Below are 17,692 nucleotides of genomic sequence, written 5' to 3' on the forward strand. Positions count from 1 at the left end.
ATAAGGCCTTTTTTTCTGTATTTGTACTCTGTACAAACACATGTGCTAGCAGGGCAGTGTGCAGCTTTTGCCCCTGAGTAATGTTATCTAACTAGAACAGCTTGGTAAACCTGAATGTCATTGGTATGTGACAAAAGTCCACAGTAATGTTATCTAACTACAGAGACTAGGTAAACATGATAACTGACATTGCCAACATCCTGGCAGATAGCTTCAGTACAAACTTTACCCCATCCTCACCCCCCAAAGGGCCCATCTCTATACCGGAAGAATGCAAAGCCCCTGTAATCATGGATGCACAAGTAAAGATCGCACTTTACAAAGCCAAGAACACAGCATCCATGGGACCAGACAACATCCCAGGCTGCATTCTGCATGAACTACAGAAAGAAATGGCACCCTACCTAAGTACCATGTTCAATCATAGCCTCACTTAAGGCTTTGTGCCTACTGAATGGCGCACAGCAACAGTTATCCCACTCCACAAAGGGGGCGCCACCACGGAGCCCGGGAACTACTGCCCCATTACCTGATGAACCTGGTCTGCAAGGCCATGGAATGTATCATCTTGGAGCTTATAAACAAAGACATAAGTAACCTCCAAACTCTGGACCCCACTCAGTTTGTGTTTGGAAAAGGTAGATCATGTCTCCTAAACCTGATTGACTTCTTTGAAGCAGTCACCAGAGCCATGAACAAAGATAAGATGGTGCACACAGCCTATCTTGACCTCTTAAGGCTTTCGACACCATCCCCCACTCTGGAATTATAAATAAACTCACTAGACTGGGCATAAATCCCTATGTCACAAGATGGGTGGCCAAATGGCTCACTGACAGAACCAACACAGTGAAAGTAGCTGACTCCAAATCCAACTTCATATCAGTGGCAAGTAGAGTACCACAGGGTTCAGTCCTGGGTCCTCTCCTGTTTGGCATCTACTTTTCAGAAGTCCAGGCTAATACAGCAGGTTTTTGGCTAACAAAGTTTGCAGACCACTGCAAACTAGGAGCCATAATAGAATCGCCTAATGATGTGGACATTCTACAAAGGGGCCTCACTGAGACTGATGCTTGGTGTCAAAGTCATGGCCTCAAGCTCAATGCCAAGAAGTGCACTGTCATCCCCTTTGGGAAAAGCACCGTACCCATGAACTACCACATAGGCAGTAGCCTACTAAACACCAAAAGTGTGATAAGGGACCTTGGGACACAGATGGACAGTAGTCTCTCCTTTGATAATCACATCACCACAGTAGTCAGGAAATCCTTTTATGTGGCACACCTCATCACAAAGGGGTTCTCCTCCAGAAAAAAAGAGGTCATTGTTCCTCTCTGCTCATCCCTCATTAGACCTATCATAGAGTACAATGCCCCATTTGGCATGTACCACGCAAGACATCTACAACAACTAGAAAGGCCACAGAAATACCTCACTAAGAGGATTACTGGCATCAAACAGATGCCATATGCAGACCGTCTCAAAAAACTCCAGCTCTACTCCATTGCTTATGGCCTGCTCAGAGGCGACCTCTGCCTAACGTACAAAGTCATGTCAAACCCAGATCTGTTGGACATGTTACACTTAAAGAAACCCCAATCTGTCCAAACCACATGCTCCAGGGACCAAAACCTTGTCATCACAATAAACAGAACATGCTGGAGGGATAGATTCCTGTCCCAGAGACTTCCCGTGCTCTGGAACAGACTACCCATTCATGTCAAGCAAAGCTCCTCATTAGCCCGCTTTAAGAAAAATCTTGACAATTGGATGGGAAATAGGAAATTCACCCTGGGATCACTTCTGTGGCTCTGCTTGACAGGGGTCCAGGAAAAAAAATTTTCTTGAGTGGCAAAAGCCAGGGAACTTTTTTGGCTAGCCTTATATAGGCCCCAGGACCGATAGCCTAGTACCTACCTATGAACCTATGAATATCATCTGCACATGACTAAAGTCCACAGTAACGTTATCCAACTAGAAGCTAGGTAAATGGGAATATCATTGGCATGTGACTAAAATCCACAGTAATGTTACCTAACTAGAGAAGATAGGTAAACATGAATATCATTTGAATGTAACTAAAGCCCTCAGTAATGTTATCTAACTAGAAAAGCTAGGCAAATGTGACTATAACTGGCATGTGACTAAAGTCCACAGTAATGTTATCTAACTAGAGGAAATAGGTAAACGTGAATATCATTGGCATGTGACTAAAGTCCACAGCAATGTTATCCAAAAAGAGAAGCTAGGTAAATATGAATATGATTGGCATGTTACTAAAGTTCATAGTAATGTAATGTTATCTAACTACAGAAGCTAGGTAAATGGTAATATCATCGGCATGTAACTAAATTCCACAGTAATGTTATCCAACTAGAGAAGCTAGGTAAATCTGAATATCATCGACATGTGACTAAAGTCCAGAAGAGAAGCTAGGTAAATGTTAATATCATTGGCACATGTCTAAATTCCACAGTAATGTTATCCAACTAGAGAAGCTAGGTAAATCTGAATATCATCGACCTGACTAAGTCCACAAGAAAAGCTAGGTAAATGTTAATATCATCGACACATGTCTAAATTCCACAGTAATGTTATCCAACTAGAGAAGCTAGGTAAATCTGAATATCATCAACATGTGACTAAAATCCATAAGAAAAGCTAGGTAAATGTTAATATCATCGGCACATGACTAAAATCCACAGTAATGTTATCCAACTAGAGAAGACAGGTAAATGGGATATCATCTGAATCCAACTAAAGCCTTCAGTAATGTTATCTAACTAGGGAAGATAGATAAATGTGAATATCATCTAAATGTGACTAAAGTCCTCAGTAATGTTATCTAACTAGAGAAGATAGGTAAACACGAATACCATCTTAATGTAACTGAAGTCCTCAGTAATGTTATCTAACTAAGGAAGCTAGGTAAACCTGAATATCATCTGAATGCAATTAAATACCTCTGTTATGTTATCTAACTAGAGAAGCTACATAAATATGAATAACATCTGAATGTAACTAAAGTCATCAGTAATGCTATCTAGAGAAGATTGGTAAACCTAAATATAATCCGAATGTATCTAAAGTCCTCAGATTTCTCAGAGCTGCAGTATGCACATAGTTAATGACAATGTTTTCCAATCTCAGACATTTTTGCAATGGTTTAAGAGATGCAATGGGGACTATCAGCACTGGCCTATGGATCTTAAGAATTTTGTCTGAAATAAGCCATGCCACAACAGGGCTAGCCACCCAGCACTGTGAATATTTACTCTAGATGATGGTCACTGTTGATGTGAAACCCTGACCCCATGTCTAAAAATGGGGAAAGGAGGTTTATGGATGGATTGATGAAACTATGTGCATCTCTCACCAAACCACCGTAGCATGTAATATTTCATGTATTTATTACATGGGACACTGCCACCTGCCACTTTTTTTTCAGTGCTCTGTACTCAGAAGCCATCTTAATTTTGCTTATGCACAGAAACAACAAATCATGTAAAGGACCAGAAAGTACAGTTAACAGTCTTGCGTCTAATTTCTAGAACTTCATGTCATGAAAATTCTCATTTTTAATAAACATAAATCAGGGTCTCAGCTGCCTTCTTAACTAAAGCATCATAGTATAGCCTCTATGAACACAGCAGCAAAGGTATTCTTTATCAGAATGCACAAACAGACAGCTGTATAAAAATATAGTCTGAAACTATGCCCAGTACGGAACTGGTTGAACTTGTGAAATAAATAATTAGTGAATCCAAGAGAACCTTCTCTGTCTCGGTGGACCAAATAACCTCTAATTTCATAGCTGACTGTCTTCCTGAGGTACAGTTCACTCAAAACAAATGGGAACCGCAACAACTGATACATCCAGAAAGAGTAGATTTTTTTCTTTTTAATTTTCACAATGGTAAGTCTTCTGAGATCAGAATTTCATTTCCAAACCGAACTGGGAGGAGAAGTAATATTCTGTGTCATGCTCAGTCAGTGTCACATAGCATGGGGGGGTAAGAGGAAACTGACATCTAGTTTACTTTGCAGATCATCACATTAAATGAGTTATACTCTTGCCTTTGTGTAGAGGGAATATTCAGCAGGGTCAGCTGTTCACTTTGGACAGTAGCTCTCCAAGTTAATTTCCTGTTCCTGTGTTCATATGTGTCTTGCCAGTTAACGTCCAGAACTCCACATTGCGGCAGCTTTTTTGTTACCTTTCAGCTACAACTTGCAGAACTCTGCCTTGATTTTTTTATGTAGATGCATATTAATAAGGAAGTATACCTTCTATTATTTTAATCTATATTTCATTATTGCTGTAGCTATAATGCAGATAATACAGTCTATCACTAAAATAGTATACATGAATAATATGCTTTTCTATATCCAACATACTGTACAACATTTGAGGCACTAAAATCATACAGATAGTGCTAATATTGATCTGTTTTCTCTCTGTCTGTATTTTAAGGCATTAGCATTTGCTTGCATCAATATCTGTTCTACTCTCTATTAAAGGCAATATAAGTAGAGTTATCAATATCTGTAAAACAATAAAATGAAACTGAATTATCAATAGAGTTCTTAATCTGTTAAAAAAGCATAATTGTTGCACACATTAATAATTCACATATATGTACTTTGTAAGGTATGATAAACATATCTGTAACTGTCCAGTGAAATGTGGATCCTGTTTTATGCTCAGGATGTGGTTGAAGATGGTCTGAAAGAATTAATCTACCTACTGGGTTAACATATATTATTTATCTATTTTGCTTATTTACATTTGATTACCTGATTATCTGACTTGGCAGAGCCCCTTTTCAGCAAGGGCTGGGAGAGAAAAGTTCCACATTACAAATATTTTAATAGGCAGTTAAGATTAGTTTACAGTAAAAAATATGCAACACTGAAGAATATGCAATATAACTGGTGATCATCACATTTAGTTCACAATGTGGTATTTACAGCATGTTAGGATCACAGACATCCATAGAATATGCAGCACATTTTTTTAAATTTTTTGTTTCTGCCTCCCCACATCATACTGATGGCAGTGCTACCCAGTGCTACATGTCTATGCCAAGTTTGCCAACTACTGCTTATGCCACCAGACAATTTGTAGCTGCTGGGATCAGTCATGGAACCTAAGGGCATACTGCAAGTCTCAACCATCCACATTATGTTCAGAAGGATTTTTATTTTCTTTATTATATCCTACTCAGTTTTCCCCACTCTCCTCCCTTATGTTCACTGACTAACATTCAGGGGCTACTCCCCTCATTGGAGCACACCTTCCCTTTTGGAATGTCATCAGCAAGCACCTTCCTTCTTGTGTTGGGCCCGTCCATCCTTCCCTGCCAGTGCCTCAGACACTTGAAATGCTAAGGAAATGCAAGTAATTTGGACTATTGTTAGGGCTTTATTCCTCTATGCCATGGTGTTGGCCTGATTATTCAGCATATTTTATGGTGAATACTCAGCACAGCCAGCAAATAAGGTGAATGTATATGTTATCCAAATAGTTATTCACTTGAGGCCTGTAAACAGGAAACAAGATCGGGGACTCAGAAAGGACCCTGCCACTGGCACTTAGAGCTGTGGCCAAAAGCATACGGACATTTGTATGACGTTTATACTTGCAATACAAATAGTGCTTTATACAAGCATTCTGTATTATGTACTGCTTTTGAAAAATTAAAATTTGCCATTATAGTTAAAGTTATAACAGACCCAAGGGGAGGGGAATGGGAACCGATGATTGAGTAGCAGGAACGATTGCAGCTGAGAACTAATGCTGGATGCCACCTGGGGCTCAATGAGTCATTTCCTTTAAACCAGTTTTGAAATAGAGAGCTGCCAAGCTTTGAAGTTATATTTGATTTGTTTTTAAAAAAATTTTTTGAAATAAAAACTTTGAAAGTTTTCATATTGCTTTCTAGGCATTTATTGTTACTGGGTAGTTGCATTTTATTATTCATTAGGTTTATAACTTATTTTATATCTTTGTTATTGTATTTGGCTTGGATATGTGTGTTTTTTGAGAGTAAATTCATTAATTACCTTCTTTTAACAAATGATTGATTGTTGCATTATATAAAAACAAGTAACATTGAAAGTATTAACCAGGTTCTGAAGACATCCCAAGTATTTAGGGATGAAAGCACTAAACCTTTGTTCCAAATAAAGTGTTCATTTATTATATTGGTTTGTACACCCACATCTACTACTTGACTTCATATATTGTACATTGCTGCTACTACGCAATTGTTGCCGGATGTGTTGAAGTATCTCATTACTGTCTATTCTGCATGTCCCCAGATTACCTTTTACTACTGCAAATCAGCAGTTTTGTATGGCAGTCAACACTGGTGATGACCAATACATCTTGTTAGCACAGGCAGCACCCCTAACATCCCATCCACCATCACACACACACACACACACACACACACACACACACACACACACACACATGCGCGCGTGCACACATGCACATATGCACACACACACACACACACACACACACACACACACACACACACACACACACACATGCACATATGCACACACACACACACGCACAAGCACATATGCACATACGCACACACACACACACACACACACACACACACACACACACACACACACACACACACACACACACACACACACACACACACACACACACACACACACACACACATGCACATACACATACACACACACACACACACACACACACACACACACACACACACACACACACACATACACACACACACATGCACATATGCACAAATACACACGCACAAGCACATATGCACATACGCACACACACACACACACGTACACACACGCACACACAGGCACACGCACACATGCACATACACATACACACACACACACACACACACACACACACACACACACACACACACACACACACACACACACACCTTTCTCGTCAGAACAGCCACAATGCCTCTTTTTATTTTTTTCCCCTACCCTTGCAAATCAAGGATCCCTACAGTCAGAAATGGTAAACAGTACAGGTTCATACTTCTTACTGACTATAAAGTACATCATGATGCTAGATCTGGTACTTTATCTTTATTTAAGGAAATCTCAGTTATAATTTAAATATTCTCCCTAGTATCATCTATTTTTCCCTCCAAATTTGTACAGAAGCTTCCTCACACAGAGACACACCCCCATCCAACTCAAGTGTCTCTAATTTTACAGGACACTCCTGCTGTTGACCTTTATACTTGCCCTGTCCATAGTAACTCACTGGCTGTTGTAATCAGTGAATAATGCAACACATTGAAGTTTTTTCTATCTCATTATGCAAAAAAGAAAAAAAATGTGGTATTAACAGATTAGTAAGCGTAAGAGGTGTTAATGCTCCTATTTGATAAGCTACTATCTTTGTCAAGGGTGCAGGGTTAAAATTCATGTTTTTTGCTTTAAAAAAAGCCCTAATGTCTACTAGTGGTGTAGAGAGTTAATAAACCATGTAAGAATATTGAGGATTTAGAGTCTGAATCTTCTTAAGTGCATTTACAGCATATTATATACAGTATCCCTGGTGTCTAGGGTTCCCCTGGTACTACGTCTTTTGTGCTGCAAAACTTTCTTTTATTCATTTTTTACTGCCTTTAAGACACAAAGTAAAGAGTTATACCTGGTGTCTATTGTCTCCCTGATGTTGCAGGATTTGCTTAGTAATCTAGGAGAATAAGGAGTTGTGACAACCCCCCACACATACACATGCAGAGACACAAACGCTCACACTTGCGCACACACACACACACACACACACACACACACACACACACACACACACACACACCTACCCTACCTATCCCCTAACTAATGCACCTACTCTGACCTGCATGGTAAACACGCACTCACAAATACACACAAACACACACGCACACACTCCCAATCACACTCACAGATGCATACACACACACACACACACACACACACACACACACACACACACACACACACACACACACACACACACACACACACACACATGCACACGCACACATGCACATATGCACACACACACATGCACACGCACACATGCACATACGCACACAAACACACACACACACGCACACATGTGCACACTCACACAAACGCACATGCACACACACAAATGCACATACGCACACACACACACACGGCACGCACACATGCACATACACACACACGCACATGCACACACACACATGCTCACACACACACGCACACACACACACACACCCTACCCTACCTATCCCCTAACTAATGCACCTACTGTGACCTGCATGGTAAACACACACTCACAAATACACACAAACACACACACACACTCACACTCACACACACACGCACACACACGCACACACACGCACACACACACACACACACACACACACACACACACACACACACACATCCCTACCCTACCTATCCCCTAACTAATGCACCTACTGTGACCTGCCTGCATGGTAAACACGCACTCACAAATACACACAAACACACACACACACACACACACACACTCCCAATCACACACACACACACACACACACACACACACATAAACACATGCACTCACACAGACACACACACACACGCACACACACGCACACACACACACACACACACACACACACACACACACACACACACACACACATACACACACACGCACATATAACAACCTTAAACCACTTATATTTCTACCATACCTTTCAACTTGTAATCATGAAAAATCTGAACAAAAACCCATGAAAAATAGATACAATTAGCCAAAAGTCTGTAAACTGATCAACATAAAATTTTCATACATAATTATGTAACCACGTCCACTCTGATGGAATTATGGGATACCAACTTTTAAGCACAAACTGAAGAACAGACAAAATATGACCGTGAAACACAAAACAAACAGAATTGTGTTTTATTTATAATATTTGAACTTGTATCAAACTTTGAAATTGTGCAAACTGCAAAACTAAAATTCAATTTTCTTTTATAAAAATAAAATTAACTGCTTCAGTCTTCTATAGGCAGAAAATAAAAGAGCTGGATTTAAACAGAGGCAATCAGCAGATATGTAGATTTATAGACAAAGCGCTTTTTGGCAAATGCAGTCAGTTATTTCAAAGCTGAAAAGGGTAGCAATTAATTGAATTCAAATATAACTAATACCTTAGAATATACAAATTTAGCTAACACTAGGAATGCATTCAATATAATTTGTACAAAGTTCATTATGAAACAATATTTTCTATGGAAAATATCTAAGCAATCCATTGCAGAACTATACATACAAAACATTACCTCTGAAACTGTACTGACTTTGCCTTTAGCTGTTTTTTAAAAATGATGTTATTTTCAGTTTGTCTAGTTTTTGGAGATACATTTCTACAGGATTCAGGGACAATTTTAGAAAATGTTTTTCATTAGTGGTAAAGATTAAAGGGATGTCTCAGTGGTTTAGTTTCCATGTTGTCTCTAAATGAATATGAGGTAAATTTAAATATAAACTTACTTTGCAAAGGTGCACACCAACTCTCATATAAAGGTTTAAAACTCAGACATTTCTACAAAAAATGTCTCCTGTAGTAAATAGTAGCCATTTTTTTTAATCTGTAGTGATGATGTTCACTGGGAAGGGAAAATATGATTAATCTTAGCATTTCATTTTTGGTGACTTGCAGTATGTGGGTTTTGTGATAAAAGTAGGGCATTTAATGGTAGTCAGTATTCTGATCTTAACAAAAGAATATTATAGTTTGCTAGGACCTTCAAAAGTCATTATCCATGGCCTACTGATCAGTGGCGTAGCTAGAGTTTGTGCCACCTGGGGCTGTCTTTAAGTTTGCCCCCTTCCACCCTCACAAAATAATGGTCGAATGGGGCCCCCACCGTACACAGCCCTCCCCCCTGCAGACATTCCAATGTCCAATTACTTGGCTATTTCTCCCCATATAACATAAACACTGTAATGTTCATACTGCTTTATGCTTTACTTCTACAATGATTATTTGGATTGAAAACTTTTATTTTACATTTTATAGCACAAACACTAATAAACATCTGCTAAACAAAGCAATACAGTCTCATAATGAAAATAGGCATTAAAATGGCTCTGCCCTTGAAACTCACATTCATTGAAACAGCATTGAAAACCACACTCAAAGAAAATGCATCTGGTCAGTGGTGGATAAAAATTACCCTTGGGCTGCTTTCTAATCATAGGCCCCTTCCACACATATTTAGGACCATGCAAACATACATGTGTTCTTTGATACACCTTCCTGGTTGTATTAAATTATATTCGTTGTATAATACAGCACACTTGTTAGAGTGCATTTTAGATGTATTGTTTTCAACATTTTTCCAGTAAGCAATGAAACAAAATGTATGAACCAATAACGACAAAACTGCCCAATTCAGAACATTCCCATCATAAAAGTCTACTCAGACTTCTGTCATTACAATCCACCAGTATCAGTAAATATGCACAGTACTTGCAGAAGTAAAAGTCATCTAAATAATTCCACATTAAAGAAATCTGCAACTAATGAAGAGGTTGCTGCTAGCAAACAACTTTATATTTCATTGTTTCATCTACAAATAAAGTGCCTGTTGCCCCGAAGAATAAATTGCCTATGTTACATTAACAAAATAAGTTAGTAATATTGTAATAGGGATTGGATGGCAAACTGATAACAGGTTCATAGTTACTAGGTATCTCTGCCAAAGAGGACATTCTTAGGACTGTAGCTTCCACCCCCTTTAAAAGTACACACAGTACAGTGTCAGCAATCCATTTACATACTATGGGAGTAGAACCCACAGCCTTCTGCATCAAAAGTAAGATACCTGTTGTGCTACTAACAACACAAACAGACTTGGCATAAGCAGCACTAAACCTCTCTCCCCCTGAAGAATTATGCAGCACAAGAAAACTGGAAAAAAGCCAAAATGTCATCCCCTCACCCCCACCACTAGCTCTAGTAGTACCTGGAGGAGGTCTAGTAGTACAGTCGTTTCTTACCTGGAGGAGCTGGGGGAAGAAAGATGTGCTGTGCACTGCCTGAATAGGAAGACCCATGGACTGGTCAGACTACGCAACTCTAGAGTCTTGACTGCTGCACTTAAAGTTAAATTAAGTAGTAACAAATGGCTCAGCAGCTGAATTCTGACAGGCTGTCTGTCTGTCTCATGCCATCATCATGCATGCCCTGCATGTGATGACGTCAGGAACAAATTCATCCAAAAAAAAAAAAGACTTAAAAAAAAACAGGGAAATTCAGAAATTAAAGAGGCCACGTTGGAATTTGTGCTACCCAATATTTTACCCTCAAAACTGGTATTTACTGAGGAATTAGGTACGGTTGAGAGGTATGATTTCTACATACACTCACACATGTAACCATGCACATACATGCATGAACTCCTCCCCCAACACACCACATGTCACTTACCTCTGTCATGATCAGGTGAATGCAAGCTTTTGGCCATGTTCATTACCATAGGTGACTGTGGTCATATACATAGCCAAGTGCTTCTCTGAATGGCTTTCAGGTGTAAATGCCTTATCACAAGCATTTCTGGAGGGAGACCACATGGCTAATTACCATAGACTGCTGTCCCAGAATGCCTCACTAGCAAATGCAGTAGACCACAGAGATAGCCACACCTGGTGCTGGATCTCTTCATGGTGCAGCACTGGCGGCTTGTGCTATCTGACTGTAGGACTGCAGCCCCCACCAGTTGTGCAAAAACAGAAAAAAACTAAATAAAAAAAAATGAATGAGTCCCGGAACTCCTCACATGCATGCTCAGAACTCAAATCTGGACTACTGTTTAACCAGTCCAGATTAGGAAAGAAGGCAGCAGTCTACAGATGCCCCAGAAGTCTACGCGGTTACCATTGCATAGACTGGAAGGGGATTGGACTATAAGGTCTGAAGTCTGTGCATGCTCAGAACAGAACTGGAAGCTGGATTCAGCATACACATGCATGCTCGGCATTCCCTGGGATGATTGGAAACAGGAGCTGCTGCTTTTGAATAGAGCAAGCTGCTCTTGCATGGGGAAATGTGACTTTGCTGCTGCTTTTGAATGGAGCGAGCTGCTTTTGCATGGGGAAATGGACCTTTGCTTTTATGCAGGTACTGACTTTTGCAGTTAGGAATGGGAATTTTGCTCTGAATGATGGACTCTGCTCTCAGGCTTTTGGTGTGTGTTTGTGTGTGTGTGTGTGTGTGTGTGTGTGTGTGTGTGTGTGTGTGTGTGTGTGTGTGTGTGTGTGTGTGTGTGTAATGCCCCAGTTAACTATAACTAGTGACGAGAAAGTAACTTAAGCTCAAACCCTGTACCTTGTGCAGGTAGCATAGAGGCTGAATTCCCTACCAACCACTTGTGAAAAGTGTTCAGATGTTTGCCTCATATTTTTGTTCTGTTCTGGTATTCATAACATTTGTGGTTTTCTGGATTTTGAATTCACTAAATAATGACAGGTATTTGAATTTCAAACTTCATATTCTTCAGAAAGTGCATAGTAACAAAAAACATTTTATTCTAGTAATTTTCTAAGTTTATAAGATCAGTGTTTGAAATGTGTCCCTATTTATGGGGCTGTATTCCCCCATTATTGGCTTTGTACAGGTTTTTGTGCTAAGAGGTTGAGAGCTATGGTGAGAACTGAATTCACTGAATATGTTTGGAGCTGTATTCCCCCATTATTGGCTTTGTCCAAGTGTTTTGTGCTAAGAGGATGAGAGTTATGGTGAGAACTGAATTCACTAAATGATAGTCATTTCAGTTTCAGCCTTCCTGCCTTTCAAGAAACAGATGATTTGGTAGAGTGGTATGTTGCTCTGACTGTAGTGCATAGGGTCCTGGGTTCAAGACTTGGCAATGAAATACATGTTGGTAACATGGGATTTTATTCTAGCAACTTTCCAAAATTATACAAGCAATGTTTAAAATGTGTCCCTGGTTTTTGGGCTTTTGTCGCCCCCCCCCCACCAATAAATTTTGGCTTTTTTTAGATTTCTTGTGCTCATGTGCTGCAAAACTGAGAGATACAGTCGAGAGTTAAGTGGATTTTACAAGGAGCTAAGAGCTTCAGGGGAAGAGAAGTTTAGTGTTGCTTATAGTGAGCCTGCTTGTACTATTAATAGCACAACAGGTAGTGTACTCCCTTTCAATGCAGAAGGCTGTGGGTTCTACTCCCACAGTATGTATATGCATTGCTGATACTGTACTGTGTTGTACTTTTAAAGGGGGTAGATGCTGCAGCCTTGAGAATGTCCTCTTTGGTGGAGGTACCCAGTAACTATGAACCTGTTATCAGTTTGTCAGTCATTCCCTATTGCAATATTACTAGCTTATCATTTTTTTAAATGTAACATGGGCAATTTATTCCTCAAGGGCAACAGGAATGTGAGTTTCAATGCTGTTTCTATGAATGTGAGTTTCAAGGGCAAAGAATTTTTAATGCTAAGTCTATTTTCATTTTGAGACTGCATTGTATTGTTTAGCAGATGTCTACTAGTGTTTGTGCTGCAAAATGTAAAATAAAACTTTGAAATGAAATCCAAATCATCATGGAAGTAAAGCAGTATGCACATTACAATGTTTATGGTAAATGGGGTGAAATAGCCAAGTAATGGGACATTGAAATGGTTGCAATGGGGAGGCCCCATTCAACCATGATTTTGCGAGGGGGGAAGGGTGGCAAACTCAAAGACAGCCCCAGCTGAACTATACCTCTCCACTGTACAGATTTTCACAGAATGAATAGATTTTTGTTTCTTATTTCTGGTTTGTTCCTCATAAAATTTGTGGTTTTCTGGCAAATCATTTAGGAATGAAGTCACCAAATAATGACAGACATTGAGTTTCAGACTTCATACCCTTCAGAAAAATCGCAAAATAGAGCAAGTGGAGACCTCCATGATGATGAACAAACAAGATTTATTCAAGGTATATATCAAACAAGTGCTTTCACATACATACAAGTACGCTTCTTCAGGTTTTAAAATAAAACTGAATACATCTGCTTTTATAACTCTCATCTAATTGATGAGATACTTGTTCTCCTTAATCAATTATTCAATTAATCACTTAAGTTCCTTAAAATGAAATAAAGATATATGTATATATAAAAAGTATATACACAAAAATATATATACTGATGTCTATATAGGTGTAAGCATGTATACATATATGGAAATGAATAAAATAAATAAAACGATTAAAAACGCTGAAAATATATATTATTTCATTGAAAAGTACTTAATACTATAAAATGTAATAACTGACTAACAAACTAAAAAACTATGTAACAAGCAATACAATTGTTGTGTGACAAAATCATGAAAATATATACAAAGATGGTTATCTACATGCAGCTAACACAGGCTTTATGCTAACAGCACAATTAAGTCCTGGTTCGATATGGGATCTCAATTTCAAAATCCATTCAAGTTCATCCTTCTCTAAATAATTCTGACTGTCACCACCTTTCTTAATGGATTTCATGACTTGTATAACCCTAAATTTAAAAGTGCGGTCATGATACAAACTTGCATGTTTAGCTAAGGCATTTGTTAAATTCATCTTTCTTATGTCGTAAATATGACTATAAATGCGATCTTTCAGCCTTCTAGAAGTAAGCCCCACATAGTATGCATTACATTTAATACAGGTAGCTAAATATATCAAATTCATGGTGTTACATGTAGCACAAAGATTAAAGTTATATATATGGTTTAACTCGGGAACAATGAATTGATATTCACTAGTAATGAACTTACACATATTGCATCTAGTACATGGAAAAGTACCATAAGTCTGGAGTTGTCCATTTCTGACTATGGGGCTTATCTTAGCTTTTTCAAAGCATAGTAGCCTCTTAAGATTCTTACTGTTCCTATATCTGAATGTAGGTTTTATGCCCACTATATTGCTGGTATCTCGGTCTACAAGCATCACATCCCAATTTTTCTTTATGATATTTGTAATATATTTGATATCATTCGTATATCTAGTAACAAAAGGTACCTTCCTATTAATGTGGCTGGAATGTATCTTCAAGGCAAACCTATTGTTAGATTGTCTTTTATTAATAATAATATGATGGTCATCTATAATGTTGGTAGTATTGACACTTGAATCAGCACTAGTATGTATATCATATCTCATATTTTCTAACATGTCATATGGGTAACCCCTATCCAAAAATAAATCACTCAGGATATCAAACTGTATATTTCTTTCCATGATGTTATCACATAATTTGGAAACTCTCATGAATTGATTCTTGACAATATTAGGAAAGATAAATCGTGGATGCATGCTATTAAATTGCAATAGCGCATTTCTCCAGCATGGTTTCCTATATAGTGTAGTGGATAATGAACCTTCTACATCTCTAGAAATGGTAATGTCTAAGAAATCTATCTTAGAAGGTGATGATTCTAAGGTAAATCTTAGAAAATCAGTTGTAGATTCAAAATAGTTAACCAATTGTTCCAATGATTTATAGTCACCATTCCAAATGATAAGTATGTCATCAACAAAACGTCTATATAAAATAATATTAGCCATAAAACTGCTATTAAACAAATGTTGAGACTCCCAATGATACATAACCAGGTTCGCATATGAATTGGCACAGGGGGTGCCCATCGCAACCCCCCCATGTCTGTATATATAAATCATCTTGAAAAGAAAACAAATTATTATTCAATACCATATCTAGCAAAGTACATATAAGCAATTGTAAGTTATTATCTAGGGTGCCATTACTATGTAACAATTCCCTCACGGCTTCAATACCATATTCATTTGGAATAACTGTAAATAAATTTTTAACATCTAGAGATGCCAACAATAAGGAAGATGGAACACTATCGCTTTCTACTAAAAGATGCAAATCATTTAACAACTGATAAGTATCTTTTACTATAGTGGGTAGACTTCTGACTATTGGTCCTAATTTAAATTCCAAATAGTGTGAAATATTCTCTGTAACCCATTTTTCACCTGCCACTATGGGGCGTATGGGAGGGGGAAAGATACCTTTATGCATCTTAGGAAGTCCCTTTATAAGTGGAACTAGAGGTTCTTCTATTAAGAAGTAATCATACAAGTCTTTCGTTATCTGTCTGCACATAAGTAGATCATATAATGTATTATGAACCGTATTCACTATTTTAGTAAGTCTCCTACTATCTATCAATTCATATTTATCAGTGTCATTCAACATAGTAGACATTAAGCCTATATAGAAGGTGGTGTCCATTAATACCAATCCTCCTCCCTTGTCTGCTGGTTTTATAGTCAGACTAGGGTCTTGAGACAAGGCTGACAATGAACACCGTTCATGGACATCTAAGTTATAAAAAACATTCTTATTCCTATTTCTGTGTATGGAATTTGAAAAATATTTGTAAAAATCCTTTTCACACAATTGTATAAAACAATCAATGTTAAATGGAAATTCAGGAACAAACACACTTTTCTTTCTAAAACAGCATTCAACACTGATATCCACCTCATGGACATCCTTGTAATAAAGTTTCAAGGATACTGTTCTCGCAAATAAGCGCAAATCAATCAAAACTTCTGCAAGATTGCTACTCTGCGATGGAATAAACGAGAGGCCTTTATTTAAAAGGCTCCTCTCATTTTCAGTTAGTACGTGGCTTGAAAGATTAAATACTAATTCATTCAGTTCCTTTGTCTTCTCCTTACCTCTGTTGTTTCTTCCGAAAATGTTCTTTTCCGTCTGCCTCTGCTTTTCGATCTCATCCGAGCTTGTGTACGGTACTGTACTGGGAGTGATAAAAAAACACTACGTATGGTAGCTGAATTTACTTTGGGTCTCATTCCTCCTATATTGGTCGAGGAATCTAGACTTCTTAGCCCTTCTTGATTCAGGGGTGGCGTGTTCATCGCAGCCATATTGTCTGTTTGTATGTCCCCTTCTATTGACGTCATTCCTGTGTTATTCAAGGCCACGAGCTCATCAGCCGGCATTGGATTTAAAGGGCCAATGTCAGATGTCATATTTAAAGTGGCAATATCAGTCATGTGTTGTTGGTTATTTATAGCAACGGATTGAGTCACTTGATCATTAGTCTGATATTGTGTTCTCGGCCAGACAAAAACCTGTCTGGATCTGTCCCTTCAGAAAAATGCATGGTAAAGCAAGACCTGTTATTCTATCAACTATCTAAGTTTATACAAGAGCAATGTTTAGTAATGTCTGTATGTCCCCTCAATATATTTGGCTTTGTCCAGATTTCTTGCATTAAGAGGTTGAGAGGTACATGCAAATAAATCATTTTATAGAATTAGGTATATCCAAAGCTCTCAACTGTCCCTGACTTTGGCTCAGAATGTTGCTCTCCCCTAATAATCCCCCCGCAAAATGGCAATTTTGGAAGAAAATGTTGAGGGTTTACTATTAATAAATAATTGTAATGATCAGAGTTATAGATTACTTTTATTTCAGAAATGCATGTAGATTCTCTTATTTTGTTAGCTGCTCAACTTAACAGTACTAATATTAAAAAAGTGTCTTTTCTTTGACAAGTTCCCAGCTGTATTATGTGGCTATTTTATACTTTTGCATCACATTTGTGGTCCGTTTTTTTAT

This window comes from Protopterus annectens, chromosome 5.part1, assembly GCF_019279795.1.
Source record: "Protopterus annectens isolate FY-2018-M chromosome 5.part1, PAN1.0, whole genome shotgun sequence".
Lineage (NCBI taxonomy): Eukaryota > Metazoa > Chordata > Ceratodontiformes > Protopteridae > Protopterus > Protopterus annectens.